Below are 26,902 nucleotides of genomic sequence, written 5' to 3' on the forward strand. Positions count from 1 at the left end.
TATAGTAGTGATTTTTAATATATAATTCTTTTAATTATTTATTTGTTCTATCTCATCATGATCATTATTATTATTATTATTATTATTGTTGTTGTTGTTGTTATAATTAGTATTATTGCAGATGATGAATACTAGTTTCCCATAATTGGCCTTTTAAGTACAGATTCGATTTCATTTCAAATGCCAATAAACAACAATTAGCTATAAGCTGTTTCTCTAATGAGCCTCAACCAATGAATACAAAATTCGCGGAATGCTTCAGCTCCCACTGAAACATGTGGAGCTCCATGTTAATAATATGTGTTTCCTATTGTTTGTCAACCACATACAGATGCATGTAGAAACACCGTGTCTGGAGCAGATGGCCGCTGAGCCGGAGCTGGAGCTGCGGGCACCGGGGACCGTCCCGGCTCCGCTCCGGGCTCTCCGGCTCTCCGGCTCCCCCGCCGCTCCGCCTCCGCCCGGAACTCCGCGACACGTTTTGCGTGCAGCCGCGGAGCACGGGTCCCTCCGGTAATAGAATAGCCGATGAAATTTGACACTTCAACTTACTGCGACTCTATTCACCGACTCAGCCGCTGACGTGCAGCCCATTCCCGGTCAGTGGCCGTGAGGGGGGAACGAGATTTAACCGACACGAGAGGCGAACACTAACCGAGGACTTTCTCCGCGTGAGGAACCGGTGAGTAGCCGCAAACTTAACCGTCGCTCGCTCCCGGTCGCTGCCGCTGCGAGGCTCCTCGGTCTCTCGCTGGAGGTTTTTTTGTTTTGTTTGTGTGTTTGTTTCCACTTTGGCTCTGATTGTTTCTCGATATTTGAGCGGCCGCTGGAAGAGGCAGCGGGGAGCGGGTCGGAGCCCGCACCGACCAGCGAGCGGGCGGGCGGTGGAGGTTTGTAAACCCACCGTCGGGGTTGAACCGGCGGGGCTGCTGCTGCCGCCTCTGCCGCCGCCGCAGCCGCCGAGGAGCAGGTTGTGCATTTCGGTGGTAACAGATGCCGCGTTGATCTCTCCAGCGTCGGCGCTTGTGTGCGTTTTGCAGGATGAACCATGCCTGCGTGTTTCTGTGCATGTGTGTATGTGTTTAATCCTCTGGTGTGCACATGGTTGTGTGTCCGGTGTGTCTGCAGAACAACTGTGCATCTGCATCCACCGCAGCGCGCTCACCCTCCATTCACGTCCCTGCTGAAACGTGTGTTTGTGAACTTCAACACCAGCACATGTGCACAGCATCACACACACCCATGGCTGGAGTGATGCTGCTGCTGCTGCTGCTGTGGGTCACTCCTGCTTTGGTAAAGTTGACTCCCCCAAAATTCCTGCTGTCTGAACATTATGGAGCCAGTTGGGGCTTTCTTTTGGGGGGGGGGGACGACTCAGATATTGAGCTCCTTTCTCTACATCTGTGCAGGAAGCAGAAATCATGGCCAAGTGGAAAAAGTAACCCTGCTTGCCTGATCTGCTTCCTAACCATTGTCACGAATGGAGAGTGAGAGAGAGAGGGGGGGGTGTTTCTCCCATATGTGCATGCACTTCATTTCTGTGTATTGAAAATCCCCCATTTGGGAGCATCAAGCATGCACACCAGCGTGCAGATGTTTCTTGTCTCGTTCTGGTGAGATGTCAGGGAGAGCTCCTCCTGTTTTTGTTATGTTGCTGAGAAAAGTTCATTCTCCTGGTCTTCTCCTTCTTAGCAGCAGCATCATCATCATCATCATCCCGATCATCAGAATCTGGACCCAGCATCTGAGGCTCCATGAGAAACCCGTGTGGCGATAGCAGCTATATTGAGCAGGCCGGGTTTGCTTGTTTACATTTCTGTCATATAATCCAGGGGTCTGGTTTGGTTTAATAGCCGCAGTCTGCAGACGTCTGAGCTGACGGGGCTCCCACATCAACTGGATTTAAAACTTTCACGCGCAGAATGGGAGATGTGGTCAAACTAGGGGGCTGCCATCTTTATTCACAGGCTCCCCCCCTGGATTGCACGAGTGTTTAAAAGCTGATTTTAGCCCTTCAAACTTCCAGTGGCTTCACAGATGAGGGTGGTGTCAGACAGAGGAGGAGGTTTTCCGTCCCGTCCCCTCCCCTCCCAGTCACCCCATCGCAGAGGGGCCCCAGGTTGGGCTCCTGAATAACCATGGGGCAGACCCCACCAGGCTGACCTTCTTCTATTCAAGTCGAGGATGTTGAAACACCAGCCGTCAAACAAAAGACACATTGAAACAGAGATCTGCAACCCAGCACGTGTGTCTGGGGGCTGAAGTAGACCATTTATTAACTCTGGGTTTCCTACTGACCAGTGAAAGGAATCAGCGCATAGTGGGACAGAACAAAACTGTAAAAGGACATTCAGCTGCTTCTCACTCACAAAACCTCAAAAACAATACAGAAAATTAAATCACACACATCTTTGAGACATAAAACCCTGAAGCAAATTTTTTTTTTTCTAGTCTGGGGTCTGTGCGCATCACTCTGGATTGACAATGGCAACACATTTTTGAAATGTAGCGTCGGGTGGGAGTTTTCGCCCTCGCCTTTCCACCCACCTGACGAGGTGAGAGTAAAGGCAGAAGCTGGAAATGACTGTGCCACATGGGAAATTATTCAACTCTCAGATCAGAGATGACACACGAGGCCTCATTAGCTCCCAGCAGCACTGATGGCCGGCCTGAGAGGAGGCCGCGAGCCGGCGTGCGTCTCCACTGGCTACGCTCGCCTGCTGAAATGTTGTGTGTATCTGCTCCTTTTTGTCTGAGAACAATCCTGAGACATGTGCGGTGTCGTTTTACACCTGATAGCAAGGGAGAAATACTGAAACATGACAGTCCAGTCTGCGTTACAGCGGCTAAACTCAACCCATTCCCAAAGGTTTGCTGACCCGGCCTCGTTCATTTTGTACCAACAATGTGAGTTTAAGCAGCAGGTAAACAGGGCTGTTAGATGGTGTATAATGTCATAATGTTATTGATTCGACTTGGGAATTCCAGTTGCGGCGAGCAGCTCCCGTGTACCGAGAGCTCTCTTAAGCTCACTAACAGGAAAAAGGTTGAGCGAGGGAGCGACTGCTCTTCCTCCGCGGTCAGAGCCTGTGGGAGGTTTGTGTAGGTTTCGCTCAAGGTCCTTTTCTGTGTTGTCTTTGCCCGACAGATAAACTCCTGGGATGAATCACCGCACTGGTATGGCTATTTTCAATGAGTAAAGGGGAACGACGCGGCGCGGGGGCCAAGCGGGCAAGCTCTGGGTGCAGAAAGTGTGTCACTGGGCTGTTGTAGCCGCTTAATCGTGCAGGTTTACTTAGGTGTCAAACAGCCCTTCATTTTTATTCATCCTGTTATTACGGTGCTCGTGTGCAATTATAACACTGTTAATTTTGATTGTGCGGCACCTCTGGCAGTGACATTGTGCTGAAAGTACATTTATTCCAACACTTGGATTACCTTTAGTGCTACTTTACACCAACTTCAGAGAAACACCCTGTGATAATTTTACAAAATAAGTTGTGTTGTTATAGATTAAACAAGTCTTTTTCAAACTTTGACTTGTGAAGAAGCAGGAAATCAGTTGTAACGTCTAATCAATTATCAAACATAATCAAGAAAAAGGTGGAGAATCTCAAAAAAGCTTTTTTGGTTCTTTCACAGTTCAAGTTGATGATCGTACCGGTCCACTAGACTTTGTAGTGATTGCTACTTGTGACAATGACTCTTAAGTGTACTTGTAACCTTTTTTCGATTTTTGAAGTTGCAGCGTTGTGTCAAACATAACACTGAGGAGAACACGCGTCTGTAAAGTGCAGCACTCATACCTATTTGCAACTATGCTGTAGAAAAATACATAACTAACATCAGAGGTAAACACAAAGACGTACACGTCGGTCACCAGATGGGAAATAAAGACACATCCAGAATCCACATGATAGAGAAATATAACGTAAATAACTAACTGTACATTAAAGTGGCCACTGACATTGAATGAAAGCTGTTACTCTGAAATAGGAGCAAAACACCCCCCTCCCCCCCAGCATGTGCACAAAAGGTCCTCATGTTTTATTAAATTTGGCAAGTGAACCATTCATAGTGCATCAATTCCCCCATTTAAACAAAGTAAATATGTCCTTCATCCATGAGGAATAAGGAATGAGTGTAAAATCAGACGCCTGATTAATAAGGTCACAAACGCTTCTAAGTCTGCCTTTTATTTTGGAAGCAGCGGAGTGGGAGGCGGAACCCTGAACAATGCTGTGATTGCTGTTGGTTTCCAAATCTGAGTTAAAGACTTTCTATCTAATTGGTTTTTAAAGAAGGGCCATGACCAAAACACATGGAGGTGGGCAGCAGGGGCTTCTCCTCCACGTCAGGTCAAAGGTTACCTTGTAGTTTCACAGGAGTGATCATGATTTCTCATACTTTGGTAGATTCTGCTGCCAATATGTCTGTATTTGACCTGTGATGTGATATTTGGTATCAGTTTAATTCCGGTAAGGCGTCCAAACATTCCTCTCGCCTCTCTGAATAACAAAATAAGAGAATCTGTGTTATCCTGCATTCCTCATGTGTGTGTTTGTGGTGATTTGTGACGCTCCACCTCGGTGACACCGAGCTGCAGCAACGCAGCCTGGGCAGAAGTCCACGGAACATTTTTAAAATATTTTTTATGATTGGGGGAAAAAGGTTTGACTGTACCTATTGGCTTAACTGTTGACTGTTAATATGAAGCTTCTATTTTCACAACACGGCTCAGGGAAAGGGAATCTGTGTGTGTGTGTGTGTTTGCATTCTTGCAGGAGGGGAGATACACAGCCGAGTGAGGGATGGGAGAGGTGCTGGGAGTGACGCCAGACCACACATCATTTAATCATGTTAGATTGTGCAACCACTTTGTGCATTTTTTTTCGGTTGCGTTGGTGCTCGGAGTTGTTGCTGCACAAGCTGTGCCCGTAAAGAGGGCTTGACGGCAGGGGGAAGCCGGGATGACAGTTTTAATGGAGTGAAGAGAAATCACATATTTAGATTTTTTTCCCCTTCAAATTGTGGATTAGATTCAGTTTTACGACCATAATATGACAATAAAAGTCAGATTTTAGCTTCGCCTGCACCTTGCGGTACGTGCGGAGAAATCTGAAGCAATAACATTAGCGACCACTTAAAAGTTGAGTGTGTGTGGAAGGACGGCCATTGTGCATATTAGCATTGGATTTGAACGTGTCCTTTTGGCTTAATCCCACTGTTGACTCGCCTGCTAAGTACTGAGCATGTTATTTTTGCTCTTTTTAGGGAGCCCCTCTCTGCATAATCTCACTTAATCTAATCCATCCCGCTTTATAATAGACTGGGAATGATGTGACTTTATAGAAAAAGCTTTAGTGTAGATCCATACTAAACAGACTGGTGTGCCGCTCGCTTTCCCCAACCCCTCTGGCAAAGCTCTTGTGAAAATGCAAGTGACCTCTGCGCCCCTTGTTAGTCTGAACAATAGGCCGGCCTCCTGTTACAGCTGCAGCCGTGCTGGAGGGGAAGTTAGCCGGAACACAAAATACACATCTTGTGATTAATGGGCCTAAATACTATATTTCTGAATTGTTCCCATGCCTACTTGGCACACAAGGAAAATCCCCGCTGTATTTTTTTTTTGAATATCATTTGTGTGCAGGATTTCTGCAGATTATTTTCTCAAATAGTCGATTATTTGTTTTGTCTATAACACATCCAAAAATAGTGGGAAAAGCCCATTTTGATTCACCTCATCCTCAAGTGACGTCTTCATCCATCTTTAAACTAAATATATTCAGTTTATGATAATGTATGACAAAGAAAATCCCCAACTCGTTACATCTAAGAAGCGGATATTTGCTTAAAAATTACTTAAATAATCGACTGATTCACGAAACAGCTGCCGATTCGTTTTCTGATGATTCACTAATCAATTAATTGACTAATTGGTTTATCAAATAGTGAAGCTCTAGCAGAATTTGTTGCTAGAGCTCAAAGTGACAGGTGACTTGTAGATATGGACTGCATGAAAGCTAAAAACCACATCCTTAAACCTCCTCAGAAAATGAACTGATCATATTGAACATTGATTAATTATTAATTACTAAAAAACAATTTCAAATATTCTATCATTTCATTGTCGATCTGAATGTCTTTGGCCTTTGAATTATTGATCGTGCATTGATTGAATTTGTTTTTTGATTGTTATTCGCGGTGTTAACATCCACTGCTGTGTGTGCATGATGTGTGAAATTGAAGTCCTGTCACTGAAGATAAAATGCAATTAAGAATCTTCTTTAATATTGCAGTTCACATGTCTGTGGTCGTGAGCAGCGTTAGAGAGTCGAACAGGCGAGTTAGTGAGCTACACGATAGCTGTGAGGGGAAGAAAAAAAAAAAAAATCACATTCAATCTGTGAGTCTTAAACCCACGATGGATATAATTAGAGCTTTTGAGGCCCCCAGCAATCGCAGGCTCATGCATGTTGAATGTGACATGCTGTGAAAAACATACGCAGATGATGTCACAGCGCAGCACTGCAGTGTTAAGTGTAAATGAAAGGCTCTGAATCATGGATAACATCTGGCTTCTCCGAAGTCTCAGCTTCTATAAATTAAACAGGGTCCGACCAAGGAATCCTGAAGTGTTGTCAAATGGTGCAGCAGGAGATAGTGTTGCGCCGCCGACGCGTTTCCCTCTTAAATTTCAGGGCAGACGGAGAAACTGGCAGCTGCTCTCGAAAATTTGAAAATGTCAAAATGTCCCAAGAGGTGTAATGTCACAATAAATAAAAATATTTAAAAAAAGGGCGCGCAAAAGACTGAGCGGCTCTGCTGAAGTATCACAGTGTCGACCCTGGAGGGGTGTCTTTTTTTCTTTCTCTTTTTTTTAGGAGAGAGATCCACACCTCTGATGAGTAATGAAGGTGATTCTGAGCAAGTGGTGGAATTACGTTCAACGGGGGGGGTTAAGTATGATTTACTAATACACAGGGATGGTCCCCCCCCCCCGTTCTCTGAAAGAAAAGGTCTGAGGGTAATTTCTCTCTCCCCAGATACACCCTCCTTTTTTTTTTTTTTACCCTCCCTTGTCACTCTCGCACCCCAAACACAAACGCTAGACGCTTTCAAGTTTGTTATCAAGATGTACAACACGAGGAGGTAAGATCCCTGACATGACGCGTGCCGTTTCTCATTCCTCTGATGCTGTACTTTGACACACCAGAGGTTGTTTAAATATTGTTTTGCATTTCACCTGGTTTCCTTTGCATATGTGTAGAAGCCTGAGCTGACCCACGGTAAAGAGGGCATGCTGGGTGCTTGCGCAGGACTCACACGCATGTGTTGGAGGCTTCAACCCGAAACACTGCTCGTTGACTTTAAATGGGGTGACGTCGTGCGTCGCAGAACTGCATTGTGGTTCCGTTGTGTTGTGTACGGCCAATGAAATCATGTTTAAATCAACACTCAAGTGAGGCACTCGCCAATCAAATCACGATAATATGCATGTGGATTCTATTTCCTGTGTGTTTCTCTTTAGCGTTGTAATGATAGCAAGTTAGCATGGCACGCTAACATGAAAGCCAGCTGTGTTGTATGTTGATAACACAACGCATATGTGGGAGTCCAATGTCCAATCCAGGCTTTGATTTTGAGTTATAGCTCATTTGTTTAAAATACCTTTTTATTCATTGCATCCTTTTACAGCATTCAGCTTTTGTTTCTGTTTTTATATGAATGATTATTCGGTTGCTTTGAGTTTTGCACAGTTCAGGTTAATCAAACAAATCTTCTTGAAGACGCCACCCTGGACCCTGGGGATAGCTGCCATTTGCCAGTTAATACATTAGATTCCGGGCGACATGGAGCCAGCTGTGTTGTTACAATTGGTGAAATATCTTGTTCTCAACTCTGAAACTCCGGGGAACAATTACAAAACTCACTCTAGAACTGTGACGAGAGAGCTGTAACAGGGAAACAAAATCCCAACTCTCCTCTAAACAACAGCACTGGTTAATTTCAAGGAAAGCTGCAGGATCCTGTTGTTTCTACAGCAGCTTCTGGTTTGGCAAAACACGAGCCTGCTGAGGGAGGATTACACGACTGCAACTAATGATTACTTTTATAGTCTATCATCTGCTATTCGATTACATCATTGAAGAACATCGTCTATGAAATGTCACAAGTTCTCAGAGCCCGAGGTGATAACTTCACATTGCTGGTTTTGTCCGAATCTAAAAAATATCAAATATGACATAACAAAGCTGGAGCCGACCTCTCATGTGTTGATAAAGGCCGATTTTCCAACGGAGCTTAAACAGTAAAGCTAATTTCAGCTGAATTGGTCTCTTTTGGGTCAGATAGCCCTTATTTTTCCTCCATCGGTTGCTTCGAGCAGGACGACTGCTGTAACCGATGATGACTTGCAGACAGCAGCAACACCACACCCAGCGCCTGTGTGTCAGCTTACACTGTACCCTCATTCTAACACGGTGTCTGTGTGCGGTCGGTTACCCAGGTGCAAGGCATGCATCATAGAGCCGAGCTGATACACTGACGTGACAGCTGTGGGCAGTGAAAGGAGAACACAAGAGAAGTCTCGGCACTGAACGAGGTGGAATACATTAACCCTCAGCGTCCGACCGATTCGTCTTGGATCAAAACTTGCACCCTTACTGTTCCGCTGCTTACTTTTTCCGGTGATAGAAATATTTTTTGTCCATTCTCGATAATGTCCGGAATTCCACTTGGGGTTACAACTACAGGTCTTGCTTTATTTGTCATGTTTTCACCCCTATCCATTGGTTTGGCTGTTTGTCCGCAGGATTACGCAAAAACCACTGAATGGATTTCCATGAAACTTGGTGAAAAGATGGGAAATGTGTTAAAAAATAACCCATTACATTTTGGCGCTGATAAAGATAAAGAGGCAGATTTCTTTGCTCTTTCTTTATCATTGAGCGATGGGGCATTTTTGGGACATCTTCACCGATTTTTCCAGGGAATGTATCTTGAAGTAGACATTTCATGGTGCAGTTTTGCCAAAAAGTAAATAAATACAGACTTCCTGTTTAGATCACCCAAAGCATGATGGGAACTGTAGGGGCCAAAATGAGCATATGCTTTAAAAATGGAAATAAGAACAGAACAATCAAGAGGAATGATTTAAAACAACCTTGAAAATCAAATATTACAAATAGTATGTAGGCATAGAACTTCCAATCAACATGACAAGTGTGCCTGATCATTTTTAACCCTATTGAGATGTCAAATGAGGACATTTCTGAGCAGCCTTACTTATTCTGAACACACTGTAAGACACCTCCAGGAACAAAATACAGTGCCAAGCACACATAAGCCTGGAAATTAAACAGGCAAGTGTTGAAAAGATTAATAACTTGGCGCTGGTGAATGTTTCTCTGAATGACCTGAGAAATCGGGACATGAAATATGCGGTTATGTATCTGCACAGCATGTAAGTGTCCAAAAATATGGCTTGTAGCCACGTGCGCCGCTATCCCAGTGGCGACTTTAAATAACTCTTCTGTAAACACATCCTGTCTGTTTCCTTATTTCCCCTCGTCCACTCGCTGGCGGGTCGCGTCCCACTTTGGGGAAACAAACTGTTGCCTTAGCAGAGACAGCAAAAATAGTTTCACACACTAATAGCAGCAGCAACAACAACAACAACTACTAGTGCTGATGATGCTAATTAATTGGGCAGCGTTATCTGGATGTAAACACGCAGAGGGAGACATGCAGACACACTTCACACTCCTATTTATAGGGGCAGATTGCATAAGCTCTTTTCAAACAACAGGGTGTTCTCATTTTGTCAGTATCAAGCAGAGAAAAGCTGTAACTCGCCACATTATTTTTATACACACTGTACACTTGCACCCCTGCTCCTTCTTGGCAAACCGTGTGTGGCCCAACGGGCTCAGTGGCTCACAAAAATGTCGACGGCAGACGCTATTTTTGACCATCTGCTCTAAAAGCAGGGCATGTTTGAGTCACAGTCGCCGTGGTGCGAGGCTGTGCCCGTGATGTGCCTGGCATGTGGAGAGCGAGAGGGAGGAAGAGCGAGGGAGAGGGAGAGGGTGATGGCTCACCCGAGGGCCCAGCATCCTTCGTGTCACCACGTGCGGCTGGTTTCACTAATGTGTGTTACATTAGCATGAAGGCTGATGGAGGGGTGAGGGGGTGAGGGCAGAGGGGAGGTACAGGGGCCAGATCCTCCACATCTTGGACGAAGAACAAGAGGGAAAATATCCCTGTGCTTGACTCATGGTGTAAACATCGTCAGCGAGATGAAATAGTCTGAGGTCAGAAATGTCTCAACAACAAAAGTGCCTGTGCCTCACTCCATCTCTCTCTCTCTCTCTCTCTCTCTCTCTCTCTCTCTCTCTCTCTCTCTCTCTCTCTCTCTCTGTGTGTGTGTTATTTGTGAGGTAGGAATGTGAAACCTAATCTGGGTTGGCTGGGGGGTGGTGGTATAGTGGGTCTCTTTAGAAGAATTACCCCTATGTGTTGCCACTTCTCGCATAGTTTATGACTTTGCTCGGGACAAAGACTCTCGCCGCTCCACAACTTTCTCAACATCTTTCATATTTTCAAAATTTAAATATATATATTTTCAAAAATCTGCGAGTGCACTAAATCAATTTCAACCAGTTTTCTTCTATGTAATATATTTTTTTCTTCTTGATTTTATTAAACAAACAGAAACACAAAACACACATTTTATAGGATCCTTTCAATTAGGCAAAATAATTTTCTCTATTTTCAAGTTATGTTGCTAATACTTTTTATTTAAAGGCTCCATCCTCAAAAACGTCTCTCTAATCTTTGCTTACAGCTGTTTTCTTTGAGAATCAACCCTCACAGTTGCTCTGTGCTTTTGCTTGACCTTTGGTGTCTGAGGTCAAATGTCACTTCTAGGTTTTTATCAACAAGAATCACCTTAAATTCAGAAAACACACCTGTTACAGAGACCTTACTACTTCACACACTGATAAGTCCACGATGTGTTGCTGTTGTTTTTATTTATTATATACTTTATATTTTTGGCGGGCATCAGCTGATCTTGAGGAGCAAATTGAAGGAGCGAATCACCGGAGGCCTTGTATCCTGCGTAGTCTTTGTGCGGCGGCGACAGACACTTCCTTAAGAGGAGGGAGGTGGAGAAGATGGTGTGAGCTGTAATTATATTTATGTTGCGCCCCATTCAATCTGTCACAGTAAATTTTGCCTGACTTGTCATATTGCAAATCATTACAGCGGATTAAATGCCGGTTATGAACTCAAAGGGGCCGGGGAGAAGGCTTCCCTTTTGAACAGCCGTATTTGTTTGTTTTTTGACGAGCTGTAGTTGTGATGATATTAGCCCGTACAGCGTTTCCTGGATGTTTTCAATAAATTTTAATTGGGATGAGAAACGGGTAATGTCATTGGCGTTCGCTTTGAAGGAAAACCCCCTTTTCAAAAGAGCGGGCAGCCTTCCAAGAGTGGAAGAATGCCTGTGAAAGCCTTCATGTCTCGCAAGCCGTCCTCCACCTTTTGTTTTCTCGCTTGTCGGGGATCAAACGCGGGCGATGAGCAGCGATGGAAAGTTTCTGGCGACTGGCTTCTTTAAAAAAAATAAAAAATCCCTTTGAATCATCTCAATCAGCTGCCCGGTGCTGAAGCAGGAGAGACGCGCGGTGGCTGATGAAAAAGGAATCGATCGCCTCTCACACACTTGCTGTCCAAAGCACCGCTCAGCTGACATGTTGTTATCCACAAATGTCCTGATTATTAATTCAGCCCCTGATTTGTTAGTGAGCGGCATGAATCGCAATTTGCTAAAAAGATTATTTGAGTGAATGAACAAATGGCACTTCCACATGCTCTCAGTCAACAACGACCCTATTGTGATTTTTTTTTCAGCACGTGAATAAACTTATGGCGGCGAGTTGTCGTACATGCGTTCCGCCACCTTGAGCACAGACACTGAGCCACTCGTGTCGGAGCAGTTGCTTCATTTGTCTACAAAATCACTTGTTTGGAGAAGCCCCTGAATGTTGTATCCCGCGATTTGTATGCGGATCACATCAGCCCAAATAAAGCCGGGCAAAATTTCCCTAATGTTCACTGCAGCGAAATCACATTTCAGCCTTATTTATGCTACTGTCTACACCTGCAGACATCACTTCACCCTTAATCTTTTATAGACACTCTAACTCGCTATATATTATGGATTTTAACACGCCACAAGCTCTAAAAGGGGGAAAAGAATGAATTATTTGTGTCATTACTTTTGCTCCTGATAGGAAATGTTTTGCATAATAAACAGCCAAGACAACAAGTGAAAAATTAATGAGCAATATTTTTCAAAGATATAGTTTATGTTGCATGCCGTGTGATGTTTGCTGATGACTTAAGGAGGAAAAACGGAAACACTTTTCTCCTTGGGATGATTGTCAAGCATCAAATTTCATAATGTCCCTGTTCAGCTGCTGAGTATTTGTTTCCATTAATCTCCGCAGTTTGTCGTGTTAATTTACTCGCCGCCGTCTGGAAAATTTAAGAACAATGAGGATGAGAGGCGAAGGATCGTTTCGGCGGAGATGAGTTATAGTCTCCACTTTGCTGAACTCCCAGAGCTTCTTTTATTTTAATATTTAGCTACTGCCAGATAAAATCAAAAAGTTTCTCATTTTCTGTGAAGCTCAGAGAAAGAGAGTGGGAGAGAAGGAGAAACTGCTCCATGGGTGAAAGCCCTCAAACATGAATATTTAATGGTTGCATTTTAACCGGAGTCATAAAATTGGAGAGGATGTGGCTGAAAAGAGAGCAGTGAAGAGAGCGCAAAGTAGGCTACATTGTTTCTTTAAAGTCTTGAGCTGGATGCCTGAATGTCATGTAATTCCTTCTTCTTCTTCGGGCTGCACACGAATCAAATATGTGGATTGTGTGCGTCTGGATAATTTAATGCTCTGGCCATGTCTAGCAATGTGTCGCGGCCCATTTTTGCAAGGTAAGCAGCTTGTTCTACAGCGGGATGAAGAAATCTTGGACTTTAAGGGGCAAAACTGAAAATGGTTCATTTTGACACTTCCTCAATGTGCACTCAGAAAAAAAAAAAAAAAAAAGGGGGATTTGATTCACTTAATCCATTTGGCCAGTTGACCAGATTCAGAGGCAGCCTCTATTCAATAAACATCCATTTCAGCTTAATGGAGTTAAAGAAGCAACAAAAAAAAAACTTTATATCTGTGGATATTTAATATGCAACCTCTTCTTCTTCTTCTCCTCGTCTCGTTGTGCATTTTTAAAATTCTGTTCAGCCCTACGCTGAGCAAGAGTTGCAGCAGACAGACAGTGAGCTGATTGTTAAGTTTGATAAAGCTGTGTGTTTGTGTGTGCCGGGGTTATTTTCGTGTATGTAAGCTTTACTCCACCAAGGTAATCATTTGTCATCCAATATTGAATCAAGTTAAATGGACTCGTAAATTGCAATCACTTAACTCGGCCCTACTGTTACGTTTAATATTGCTTTGTGGAAAAGGTCAGCTGGCAGTGGATCAGGTTCCAGCCACACAGATAATTCAGCTGCTTTTTATGGGTGTTTTTTATATAAAACCGAAAATCCGCCAGGCGCAGTGACTGTACAGTATTTAATCCAGCATCACAGCAGCAGCAGCAAAGGAAACGCAGCGGCTACTGTTTATGTTTTCTAACCTTAGATATGCTTAATGCAGTGTTTAAAGTGTGTGTGTGGTTGGCAGGTTGCAGATAAACCACAGCGGATGCCCTTAAGGGAAACACAATAAAAGGCTTTCCCCACTGAAAGGTCCAAAGTGCAGTTGTCCACTCTGCACAGCAACAATGGAGCGGTTGTGCAAACGGAGCCATCAGCGGCGCTGGCACGCCTGGCACACCAGCTTATCAGGAGGCAGGGGGGGGGTAATGACGGGGGTAAGAGGAGGTTAGAGTGCATGTGTGGGTGTGTGTGTGTGTGTGGCTTTTTAGTGGCACACAACCTCAGTTCATTTAGGGGCTGGCTGCATGTTGGGGCTGCAGAGACACAGCTGGGTGGTGCAATAAGCACAGGCCCGTTGTGTTCCCACTTTACCAACAACTCTGTTTAATATATGTATTTACACCAGCGTTACCCATAGAAATGATTAAATCCATGGCGGTAACGGGGGTGCACATGCACACGCACAAAGGTCACTCTCACACGCAATAGATTCCGAGTGACAGGTACACAGACTAAAGAGTGAAAGATAAATTCTCACATGAGAGAGGGAACTTCATTGCATGCCGCTCGCACAACTGCAGCTGAAACTATGAAGTCTGACTGTGTGGATGGTAAAAACATAATTCACCATATAGCGCAACCACCATAAATCATTACATTTGAGAAGCTGGAACCACAAAATGGTTGAAATGGTTATTTAGTTACATTTAGCAGAAAAAGGGACTGCTGGAGCACTAATCTCACATGAACATGACATAAAGTCTGAGGTAAACAATACCAGAGGGTTGGTTGTAGATCAGCAGAGTAATACTGAAGTGACCAGTTGAATAACCAGCAAGGATTCTCATACTCGATTCATTACTAAATAGATTTTTTGCCCAAAAGTGCTAAACCTGGCTTAAGCTTAAGGTTTTAGAGAATGAGCTGCATGAGAGGGGTGCATGAGAAGCCTTGGCTTAGATATGCACTGTCAGAACATCATTGTAGTTTGTCCTTTTTCTGTCAGCAATCAATGGAAAGTACTTGCTAGTTACAGCCCTAATAAGAAATATCTCTCCTCACCTGGAATAATACTGAGCAGATGTTAAAGGGCTATAACTGTATACGCAGCGAGAGGACTATCAAAGTGTCAATATTTACATTACGTAGCCCATCTCGGTCACACATTTACTACTCTCTGCTTTTTGGTGTTAAAAAAAACAACTGCGCATGCAAAACCAAATGTTTGTCTCTCGCGTCGCAGCGACACTGATTTTAAGCAGAAACAGTTTGTCGGTGGCAGATTTTCCGTTTCTCTTATTCCTCTGAGCCGTTTGAGGTGTTGGAGGAATGTGTTGCGCGCTCAGAGAGTTTACTCACTTGCGAGATAGTCTGTAGTGCTTTCACAACATTTCCTTTGGGACACAACACTTCGGGAGTCTCAAGGTGCCTGTGTTAGGCTTTAGATGTGACTCAGGGTTGGTAAATATTTAGAGAGCAAACATTTTGATACCAGCAGGGATTATAGTTGAGGGAAACATGTTTTTCTAAGAATGTAAATGTCAGCATATTGCAAGGCGTAATGCTACAATTTCCATTTTTCTGCCAGACTCTCAGAAAAAAAATACCCAGCAGTTTAGTAACTCAAATCCCACAGAGGAAATCCAGTCCAGCTCATTTTGATGTAGCTCGCCCACTAAACCTCATTCTCTTTGTTCAGAAAGCGTCCGATTCATCAGCGGGGACTGTTGCCGCCCACAAACAAACTGGCAGATTTGTTCTGCTGCTTCACCTTGTTGGCTTTGTAGAGGGAAGGTGCCAAAGGTGGATGTTAAACATGTCAAGTGCTATCTGCCTCATTTACTTGGTCACTGAATATTCATGGGCCCTGATACTGGTGTCAGCCTTCAACCAGCCGTGCGGCAGAGAACCAGCGGCAGCAGCCTCAGACGAGGTTGACCCCTCCGACACGCAGCTCCACCCCTGTCCGTGTCGTCCCAGAGATCCTCTCTCTCGTCACCTTTACGTTTGTTTTCAGATGAAGTGGTGGTTCCCCCCCGGTGCTGACAATTGTTTCCGGTTACAATTTGCGTGGCATGAGAGGGGTGCTGTGCGGCTCTGCGCTCCGAGGAGTTCGGGGACGAATCATTGAGGGCACCCCGCGAAGAGGAGAAGGGAGGGGGGGTACACACTGGGTATAACCTCCTTTTTCTGCAGTCATGCTTTTACTCCCCCGACACCTCCGGGGATGCGCTCTGACCTCTGCAGGGATCTCACTCCCTCCTCACTTGCACTCCTCGGTTTCCTCACCGCAACCAGGGAAGCAAACCGAATTCCTTGTGTGGCGCGAGAGCTTTTCGGGAGGCCCCCGTCGCAGCTCGGCCCAGTCTAGACTGCCGTGACTGTAGTTTGGCAGCGCCGGCGAGTTGTGGTGTGGGGTCGGATTCACTTAGTGTGGCAGCAGAGATTGCAGTGGTTGTCTCATTAAATATATGTTTCCTGTGTTAACATGAAAAGCTCATGCTCTTTGTTGTTGCTCGCCCCGGATGAAAGACACCCTCTACAGGCTGTGCTCTGTCAGCGCCTCACACTGTCAACACGGTTAATGCTGTAGATTAATAATTCGCAGGGTGATGAAATGAGATCGGCCAGAAGAAGGATTCAGGTCCTTTAAGTTAAAGACAACAAAAAATACAATACCTGATGAAAAATCCTATAAGATCTGCATTCAAAACTTTACATGGGTCCAGTGGTAGAATGTAATCCAGTATATTTAATCAAGTACTGTACTTAAATATAAATTTAAGGCACTTGTACTTGACTGGAGTTTTATTTTACCTACTAGTTTATAGTTACACATCCCTACAGAGGGATGTGTAACTTTACAAATTAAGCTTTTACAGACAATAGATACAAAATGAAGAGTTTGTAATACATGTTACTAAAATATCTAACACAAGACACAAAGGAAGTACAGTGAATATACTAAGTAGTTGAAATGTAAAAAATAAAAGATTGCTAACTGGCTCCACCTTAACAACACCTGCAACAGTACGATGCTGATGCTTGAGTACTTTTATTTTTTTTAAATATAGTTACCTTTTCTGATTATACACACAAGGGCTGGGTGATATGGGCAAAAATTATATCAAGATAAAAACGCTGTGAATAAAACACTGACATATTAGCTTGTTAGCAAGTTAGCTAATGCTTCTATCCATCTGAGGAAGTTGATCATTTACTCTCCATGTTGCTCATGTTTGGTCTCCACCTCCTGAGGGATGTATCTCTCTCTTTATCTGCTAAATCTAAAATAGGAATCATGTATGAAACATGTATTAAATATGAATAAATACATTTTTTGAACTCACAAAGTATTTATGAAGTATGTTTTATATACAATTTTGAGCGCTGTGGCTAAGTAGATTAAATTTATAGTTGTATAAACCTACTTGTTTGCTATAAACCTTTGTATATATGAGAGGAGGAGAAGATGTAGCTCGAGTGCAGCCTCTAAATTCTGATACACGAGACTCTGGCTGCAGCAGAGGGAATTTCATCTCCTGTCATCTCGCTGTTGATTAGTATTGATTGGTCGGGCTGAATTGGCCTCTTGAATGCACGTTACATCAAATAATCCCTCATTCTAGTTTCCCAAACCCATTGTGAGTGCTGGAGAACGATTGCATCAGTGGCTTTCCGCGAGCTTAAACATTTCCTGCGGGGGTCAGAAAAAACGAGTTTTCTAGCCCCAGTGTTTTACCTCTTAATGAGACTGGGGGAAAGTTGACCTACTGAGTAATTGTGACAAACATAGCCGAGGGGGAGCTGAGCGTTGCCCTGCCCCCTTTTTCACTGTGGCGGTTTAAAAAAAAAGAAAGAACTCACTGCACCTGTGGTTTGTATCGACATGAATCTTTTCCCTGACAAAACCAGGAATTCACTGCAGCTTGGAAGAGTCTCCCCGCAGTGCACGGGTGACACGGTCCTCTGTGCCGCTGCCGCCGCCGCCGCCGCCGCCGGTTGGCTCTGATGGCGGCAGCTTGAGTGTAATGATGAAATGGAAAAGTTCCAGCGCAGTGAACACTTGCACGCACAAGGTAATTGGAGATTGCCGCCGAAGAACTCTGCACGATAGGCTTTCAATTCCACTCCGCGGAGAGACAGACCACAAAGTTTGATTATGTTTGCTGTTAGCCAAGCGCCCGCCGTAGTGGAGCGAAATGGGATCCTGTTCAGACAAGGGTGCGAGGTGGGGAAGTGAGAAAGGCAGCACTGGAAATATTTGAATCTGATTCAATCTCTCGTTTTCCCAACACGAGGGCACGCACAGGAGCAGAAATGGGCTCCGGCATCTTATTCCTGATTTATGAGGCCTGAGTGTCGTGTTTGAAATGACGGACGGGCTTGGGATTGCCCGGGATCCCCACATTAGCGTAGCATTGTTGATCACTTGGAGAGCAGGTGTTTGAGGCTCATGTTCGCCTCATTTAATTACGGAAGGACTTGAGACGGGCGGCTCTTCAGCCACTTCATGTCTGATTTGACACCGGAGGATCGGAGCGCGTTCAATGGAAAGCAGATAAATGATTGATAAGAGAAGCAAAGCCAGTTCAAGTCCTGCTCTGAGGACATAAATAATGAAGGACGCTTTGAGCGCCTCAGTGACATGGGGAAGACACGAGATTTCATCACATCCTGGATTCAGCTCTCTCATTTTATCTTTTTGTATTTTTATCTGTTTTTTGTTATTAATTGTATTTCATTGTTGGTACAAAAAAAACATTTGTTTCGTTTTGAATCTAAAATGTTTTCAGTATTTTACACAATCTGCTCCAGTTGATCTCTGTCTGTTAAATATGAAGTATACAGATACATTTAAAATGGCAGTTTGTCCTTTTTCATTTAGATCAAACTAATTAGATAGAATCAGCTCCAGACAAAGGTGTAATTACTGTTGGATGGAGCGAGACTAGCTGTTTCCCCACCCCCCCGTTTCAGATCTTAGTGCTACGCTAGGCTAACTGTCTGCTTGTTTTAACTTTATATTTAACAGAATGAGAGCATTTGATCATCTTGGAAAGAGAGCAAATAAATGTTTTGTCCCAAAATGTTGAATCAATAATGGTTTTATTATTCTCCCATTCTCTTGTATGGCTAATTTGTTACTAAAGCTATTTGATGAAATTCACATTTTGTAAATACCAGAACGTTGAGTCTCAGACACCACGTGTTCGGCAGCGACTTGTTTCCCTCCACAAGGTTGTGCTCATGGTGACGCTCAAAGTTTGACTGTTCACTTCAGAGTTATGAGTGCCAGAGGTGCCAAAACACATAAAAGCTGTTGGAGGAGGAAAAAGGAAGACGAGGAGATGTGTTTTGGCAGCGGTGTTGCTCTGTGAAGCTGCCTCTCCTGTCTGTAGTGCAGATCCTGCTGCTCTGTGTGTGTCTGTCAGGCTCCATGTCATCCTGCCATTGTTCAGGCTCGAAATCAGCACAGACTCCCATTGTTCTGCACTCAGATCTGCAGCTGCAGCCCACTCTGCCCAGTATCTTTGCACTTTGTCATGTCTGTAAAATAGTGTCATCTCTCAGCGATGATGAGAGGTTGCCACAGTTTCGGATGCGCCTACTGTCTCTTTGTGGTTTTGGAAGTTGCGGCAACATTGAATCCTTCAAACTTGCTGTAATTAGTTACCACTTTCATCTCTTCTTTTCGGGCTTGGAAGTGCTACTGTGGCAAAAAACCATTTTCTCGAGCTTTGCCACAGAATGGATGCGCCGGCGTCTCCCCTCCTGCTGTAAACCCTCACAGGCTCTCGACAGTAAAGGAAGACATGCCTCAAAGTGGATCAAAGTAATTCCTCCCTCCCCCCCTGTCTAAATGGAGGAGCATGTTGACATGGTCCCAGTCACAAGCTCGGTCGTTTGTGGAGGAGTGCAGTGGCGGAGGATTCCTCTGGCTCGTTCGGAAAGCATTCTGGGAGGAAAGATGTCCTGACATTTGTTTTCCAAACAGTGGCTTCACGTTAAGGCGCATGGAGGATCTTAGTTTGTCCAGTGGGGTTTTTCTGTCGCACGGGTGGTGCTGATGTAGCCCGACTCCTCTGATGTGAGCTGCCCGTATGAGCTCCTTTCATGTGGTGTTACTTTGTGAGGTACCTAACTAAACACTTTCACTTTGCCGCTCCATCTCTTTAGCCCGGCAAGGCTGTGTGTCCCATTCAAAGGCAGCGCAGCACGGCTCCTCGACAGGCTACAGAATGTAACCTTTACTTCAGAGGGGGAAAAAAATCATTTTTCTCCCCACGACATTCACGCCGATGCCACATACACTTCTTGACCCTGGCAATATTTCCCCCCCGCATGCCGCCGCTGTGAAGCGCTTTCACGTTTGTTGTTTGGATGTAGACCGGACTCGCACCCGTGATGAAGGACTAGTTATTTATGGTGTCCAAGGTTGAGAGAAGTGAAAGTCTGATCTTTTTCTCCATAGGCAAAGCTGTGTGAGTGGCAGTCGAAACTTGAAAAAATTCCTGGTTGAAGCAGCGGTGATGAACAGCTTGTTAGAAAACATCTTGTTCTCTGACAGGAGGTCAAATGTGCGAGCCTGTGTACATAGGAATTAGGAAGAGAAGTCAGCGATAACTCCCGGGGAACATTTCACAAGAAACATCTTATCGCAGGGTTTAAAGTTCTGTAGCGCCGCCCGCTGAAGGCGAGCTGCAAGCTTTCATTATAGCTACAACACGTAGCAGTTATTTTTTATTTATGCATCCAGCAGACACGGAGCAACTTGATGAATTTGAGTTGAGTGTTGAGCAATAAGCAAAGTTCGATATTCACAATCTTTTAACTGTTTTTAGCTCGACTCATATACGAAGGACAAATGTGCCTTTTTAACTGTTCATTAGCTTGTTGTTTGCTTTTTCTCTCTGCTGTTTAGTGCAGGCAGCATAAAAGACACGTTTGCATGGAAACCAATATTTCAATATTAACCCAATTAGGATAAATGTCTGAATAAGACACTACCATGTAAACTGCATTTTCTGATTACCTTCACCCGAATAAGGTCATACTCAAAATTATCAATAATCAAATTAAGACATGTGGAGTATTCTGACCTTAGTCACATTATGTAGACATGTATACACCTTAATCACATTTTAATCTAATTGGACACAGAATTTTGCAACATCGACATGTATGGCAGTTACCACCAGCTTAACGACGGATGACCTGGGTTCAGGTGTTAACAAAATGGAAAAATAAGGAAGAAGAAGAGAACGCCCAAAAGTGTATTTAAAATCAGGCACCAGTAATATTGGACTTTTGACCTAGTGGATGTATAGTGAAGTTATAATCAGACAATGATCTGTAACATGTAAATGGAATATATTCTATTTAGCAACTCATTTAAACATCATAATGAAAATAATGGTCAATAGTCAGACTGGAGTCATAGATGGTTGGTGGTTGGAGTTCACCCACAGTCTGCCCTTCACACATGCACAACACGGCACGAGGTTTTCTAGACAGGTTTTCCCAACAGCACCAAATCCTCTGCATTCTTCAAGCAAGAGGTGGAGCAGCCGGCTGCAGCAGGCAGAGGCAGGAAGTGACGTATTAACCCCGCTGCGTAGATCACGTGGTTTTCTTGACAACACTCAGACACCGGTGTCGGCCCTTATCACCACAAACTCTTGACACATTCGTCGGTGTCCTCTATGTGTATGACACCGCTTTTTCACCGGGAGATATTTGTTTTCTATTATTGTTTTATTCACGTGTTAAAAGCATCATCAACCCCAGTGTTGAAAATCCAGTGGGGGATCCCCTGCTGTGCTCTGCAGCTTATGATATTCTATATGAGTATGTCATATTTGCACAAAGCATATGTGTGTGTTTTGGGTTTTAACACCCTTATAATTCAAGATTGAATTCTACTGATTGAACTCTTAATTGTTCCTCGATTGATGCAGTGTGAGGGAACACATGGCTCTGCTGTCTGTAATTGCCTGTCAGGTTCTGATTATTTTGCCCCAATAAGCCGCCAGACATTCCTCAGCCGGCGTTGGGCTCTGCTATGACACACGAAGAGACCGCAGATGAGAATCACCTGTCTGTGGTGAGCCCGGGGAAGCAGAGCCCATCTTCTCTCAAGGCGGGTTGTCACCGCAGCTATTAAGACTAATAGCAGCAGCCTGTGATAAGCACTGTTAGCTGAATTCATGACCCGAGCGGCCGGCCGCGGCAAGATCATTTCCACTTGTGTGTTTTTCTGCTGATATGTTTAATTTTGATCCTGTCCGGTGCTGTGACATGAGAGGGGGAAAGAGAGAGGGGAATGGAAAGGGAGGGATGGAGCCTTGGGTGAAATATTGATCGGTACAATTCAGTGTGAAAAGCACTGCAGCAACAGAGGTACATTAAACTCTCTCATATGACACAAATAAAGTCCTCTGTGTGGTGATAATGATGAAGCTTGAATCCATCTCTTAACATCACTGATGATGCTCATCAACACCACCGGTGTAAAAATCCCCCAAATTACAGGATGGTTTTTACGTTTTATGGCTCAGGTTCTGAGAAACACTGAGAAACTGAGAATAATTCACACATCCAGCTGTGAAAACCTCACAGGAACTGTTTTCAAGTAAAGAAATAGTCCCTCTAGACCCCTTTTTACCCAAATATTTCAGGGAAACACACCTGCCGTGTGGTGAGATCAGCAGGTGCATGCTGGTCCTGGTGTAAACCCTGAAATACTGACGGCAGATCCTTTAGCGTTCACTCGTACCATTAGTGAGGTGTTAACCATCTAGAGCAGATCATGGAGGACTTTGCAGTGCACGAGACTCACAGAATGACGTGCAGACAGGTATTGACAAACTGATAGTTGCAGCTCACCATGAACAACTACTAGCATTTTATCTGTTTGTCGGCTGCAGCTTTTGTGTAGTTAAATATACATGTTTTTCTGCTGCTTTATTCTGCTGGTAATTCTCTCCTAGAAATTGCAGCTCTTTGATTTGTGTAGCGTAATTTTGCCACATCAAGTCTATGGACCCCCATTGTGGTGTAATTATCGGTTCTATGCAAAGGGCATGACTGGAATCTATGATTTGCTTTATGGTTCTCACCTGGGAACTATGTGTATTTTACTCAACAGCTTCCCTTTTATACTTTTGTCCGAGTAAATGTTTTTGAAAAAGATATTTTAATCCTTTATTTGAGGAAACAAGCAGAGAGAGAAGGGGGTGTGAGGTGCAGACATATGTGCAAGTAATTTTACTTCTATTTTGATTACAAAACCTTTACTTGAGTACAGTTTTGCGGTACTCCTTCCACCGCTGCGTTAAACAAGTCTTGTGGTAACTTGGTTGAACATGATTGCCTATATGTGGTGTTTTTCTAGATATGACACTCCTACACATTTCCTCCTTTTCCATCGTTTACTCTCTGAACCACACCTCCCAGTAAAAACCAGCCAGATATTTGTTTCTTGTTTCCCCCTCGCCGTCCCCCACGCTGCCACCACATGGCTGGCATTACCCGATTTCCTGGAGATCACTGGAGGATGCCGTCGGAGCATGCTCCTCTTTCTCCCGCTCATTCGCTCTGCGGTGAGTGGCCCGTTTAATGCATTGTAATGGTTGACCATTATTTACGCAGGGGATAAACAAAGAGAAGCGAGGAATTGATGGAGTAATCCACTCTCGCAGTCATTAGGCATTGAGATGGAGGAGCTGGTGGGAGCAGCCTCCTCCTCGTGCCTCTCGAGTCGAGCAGCTAATGGAAATGGGACTCATTAAGACACCTTATACTCTGGCGCACCCAAGATCATGAGCAATTGCTAATTGATTGTCGTTAGCGCTCTCGCAATGAGACGCTCTGCCTGTTTTCGCATTTGTTATGAACAGCTTTGTTTTCTTCCCCCCCATCTCCTTCACTTCATTATTGATGTTGCTGTTTTCCTTGCTCCTCTCCCCTTTTGCCTCAAGAGTCGCCTGCAACTGAGTCATAGCAACACTATTATACCTGGTTAGCTGCAACAGTCGCAGTCACAACGGATCCCACATTTCACAGTTCTGTGTCGAAGCCGTAGTATCGCCTATGAATACACGGAAGCAAAATCAATATTCCACATCCGCTAATGGCTGCATGTGCATGAAACACGCATGCCATAGGCGGGTGTAAAAGGGCGGATGTAGGAAATGTGCTTCAGCCAGCATGGTCATGGTTGAATAGCAGGGAGAGGCAGGTCCTCCCCGTGATGCTTCGCTTATTGGCTCTGGAAATTCTTCCCTCTTTCCTCTGGAACCAGCAGATTGTGTTCATCTCAGCCTTTAATCATTTTCTCCCTCCCAATAGTAATGTGCTCTCTTTCCCCCTCCCCGGATTCCTCTGTGTATATGTCTGCCCCCCCCCCATCCCTTTCTTCTCTCTCATTGCTTTTTCTCTTTCCTTATTACGAGAAGGAGGAAGAACTGATAAGGGAGGGAGGTGAAGAGAGGGGTTGAAAATGCAAATACAGGTCCGTGGTTATTTCTCGTGACAAATCAGGCCTCATTACACCCCCACCCCTACTTTGAAATTGGCTCGGAAGATCTGCCCTCTGTTTCTGTGTCGTGCTTGTCTCCATTACACTATGAAGTCTTTCACCTCCAGTAAAGCCTCCTCTTGTTCGAGGGGCCGGTGGATCAGCCAGGTGACCAGGGAGGAATCTCTGGCTGCAGGGCATGTGATTTGCTTTGCAGATGAAGCAGGACAGAGCAGGGGGAGGTAAGGCAGGGGGCATCATTTTTATGTCGGTGGTCAGATGGCGCAGCAGCTCTTTGCGGCTCCGCGGCTCTGCCAGCAGCCCACACCTTCTCTCTTTCTCTCCATTTCCCTCGTGGGAGCCGCTACCACCTTCTCGCTCCGACAGGGAAAGACCGGAAACAAAGGAAGCAAAATACAGACGCCCTCTTGGGCTGCTCTCACTTTTGAAACAAGATACACTGTAGAGAGCGGAGGAGGAGAAATAATATTGAAGCCATTCATTCATGTGAGTAAGACATAAGCATCAGCTGCCTGTGTTGAACTAGAAAAAAACCCCATAGATAATGTGTGAAATCCAGTTTCATACAATTTTGCCCTAATCCTCATGATTATGGACATCATTCATGTAATGTAAGGAGTTAGCTGAGCTAGCTTCTTTTCCACTAATATTTATTATTGGATGATATAACAATCCTTACAGCAAACTCAAGTGGGGACTTTATTTTTGTTGGGTCAGTGTTATTATAACTGACACAAACAACTGCCCGAACTAGGAAATAATAGACAAAACTAGGAAATCATAGAAAAAAACTAGGAAATCAAATGCCAAAACAAAACAATCTAAGCCAAAGTTGTAATAAACCTTAAATTGTAACCTTTAAATGACTCTTAATGAAAGAGTAACCTTTTTGGGAGGAGTTGATTTAATTGTTCCACTTGTTTAGGTTCATCCTCGACACATCCAACTGATGCTGGAGGGCAAACACGTTGGGAAGTAACGCGCAGCAGGAAGTAAATTACCTGCATTTGCATAAATAAGACACACAAACTGGTAGTTGCTGTGATGTTGATCTGGTGGCTCACAGTTGTGCACCACTGCACCATTTTGCACAAAGTGTATTTGCCTGTGTGTGTGTTGTATAGGTAAGTGAGGCTCCACATAATTACAGCAGTGGTGTTTAACCAGGCGCCGGCGTTTGTGTTAATCAGTATAGAGAGTGGAGATTGGGCAGCTAACTGAGCTGGTGTCTCATGCTCTCTTATGTATCACGTTAAAAGCCATTATCTCTAAACCTGTAATCATCACTGCAGTGATACACTTCATGTTTATGGCTATGGCCCACAACATGATCATCCAGTGTAATCACTGCATACGGATGTCCTCTGAGATCTGCCGTATGTGTGTTGGGAAAACGCTCAGTCCCTACCCTGTTAACCTGGATCGTCAGTCAGTATATACAGTATATACAGGCATCATAACCCTGCTGCTGTACATTAGCTTAATATTTATTAAGAGGTGACTAATCTATGGGTGTTTTCACAACTGAAAGTCAGAATCAATGGTCATTTCTTTGTTACATTGTTTACATTTGATCCAGTTAGTTTTGGTTTCATATTGGAATTTCGGGGGCAGACTTAAGACTTTTGTGTAACACACGTACATCTACCTATACTTGACATTGACTGGTTTGTAGGCGGATGTGTGTCTGACGTCACAATGCTCTCAATTCAGCAGTAGTAGTCGTCTTTCCGTTTGAATGGAGACAATTAATGAACCAGTTAATCTTGTTATTCAGGCGCAGTACTTGACACTAGTTTGAATGCCCCAAATGAACATCCTCGTTGTTCAAACATTGTATTCTGGCTATATCTTCTACTTCTTTTTCTTCGTCTATTGTTCAATGCTGTCTCAACTTCCTGCAATTGGTCTGAAAGTCCTCACTACCCCAAAAAAGTGTTGTTGTGGACCAAACAGTGAAGGTGCATATTGTTTGTGCTTTGCAGGTCAAAATGCATTTGGGTTAAAGACAAAACATTTAATGTCAATATTATTCTAATGGCACTATTTACATGTGTTGTTATGACCTGCGTTACACTGAAATGTGCAGTCACTGAATTACAGTAATGGTAATTAAAATGTTAATTTATAGTGAAATTAATAATTTGTTGCACTTCTAATACAATCTACAAAACACGTCATTTGAAAGATTGATGAGTTATCAACCTTTTTAAGTTGTTGTCACTAAAACAACCCAATTAAACACGACAGTTGCAGAAGTCAGAGTATTCCCTTAATTAATTTGTATATAATCACATTATTAGTGAACATGTAAACAGAGGCGAGATGATTACCAGCGTGTTTCCACTCAATCCTCTTTTCATCTTCCGAAAATGAAAACCAGCTTCTCTGCTGAGAATCATTAGGAACAAACAGGCTCCCCATTCCTGCGTTAGCTGTTCCAGCGTTCCTCCTTTGACTTCAAGTGTCTTTGTCGGGCGTCTTTTGAAACGCAGAGATGTGTATCTCGGTCGATCTTGCATGTCTTGAGCATATCAACAACAGGAAGCAGCCCGGAGGAAGAGTTGGGATTTCTGTGCCAAGGTAACATGAAGTGGAAGTGGAGCACTACTGAGGGAGGTGAA

The 26,902-nt window shown here is 44.0% G+C and overlaps 1 protein-coding gene across 2 annotated transcripts in view; it reads left to right on the plus strand.

Annotated features, from left to right (window-relative positions):
- The first annotated feature begins 496 nt into the window (after nt 1–496).
- The window catches only part of LOC118100299 (zinc finger MIZ domain-containing protein 1), a 111,524-nt gene continuing 85,118 nt past the window's right edge, over nt 497–26,902 (plus strand). For both annotated transcript variants that reach the window (XM_035145229.2, XM_035145231.2), the window contains exon 1: nt 497–682. The gene's annotated coding sequence lies outside the window, so the exon portion shown is untranslated. The remainder of the gene's footprint in view (nt 683–26,902) is intronic.

This window comes from Hippoglossus stenolepis, chromosome 21, assembly GCF_022539355.2.
Source record: "Hippoglossus stenolepis isolate QCI-W04-F060 chromosome 21, HSTE1.2, whole genome shotgun sequence".
In the NCBI taxonomy this organism is placed as follows: domain Eukaryota; kingdom Metazoa; phylum Chordata; class Actinopteri; order Pleuronectiformes; family Pleuronectidae; genus Hippoglossus; species Hippoglossus stenolepis.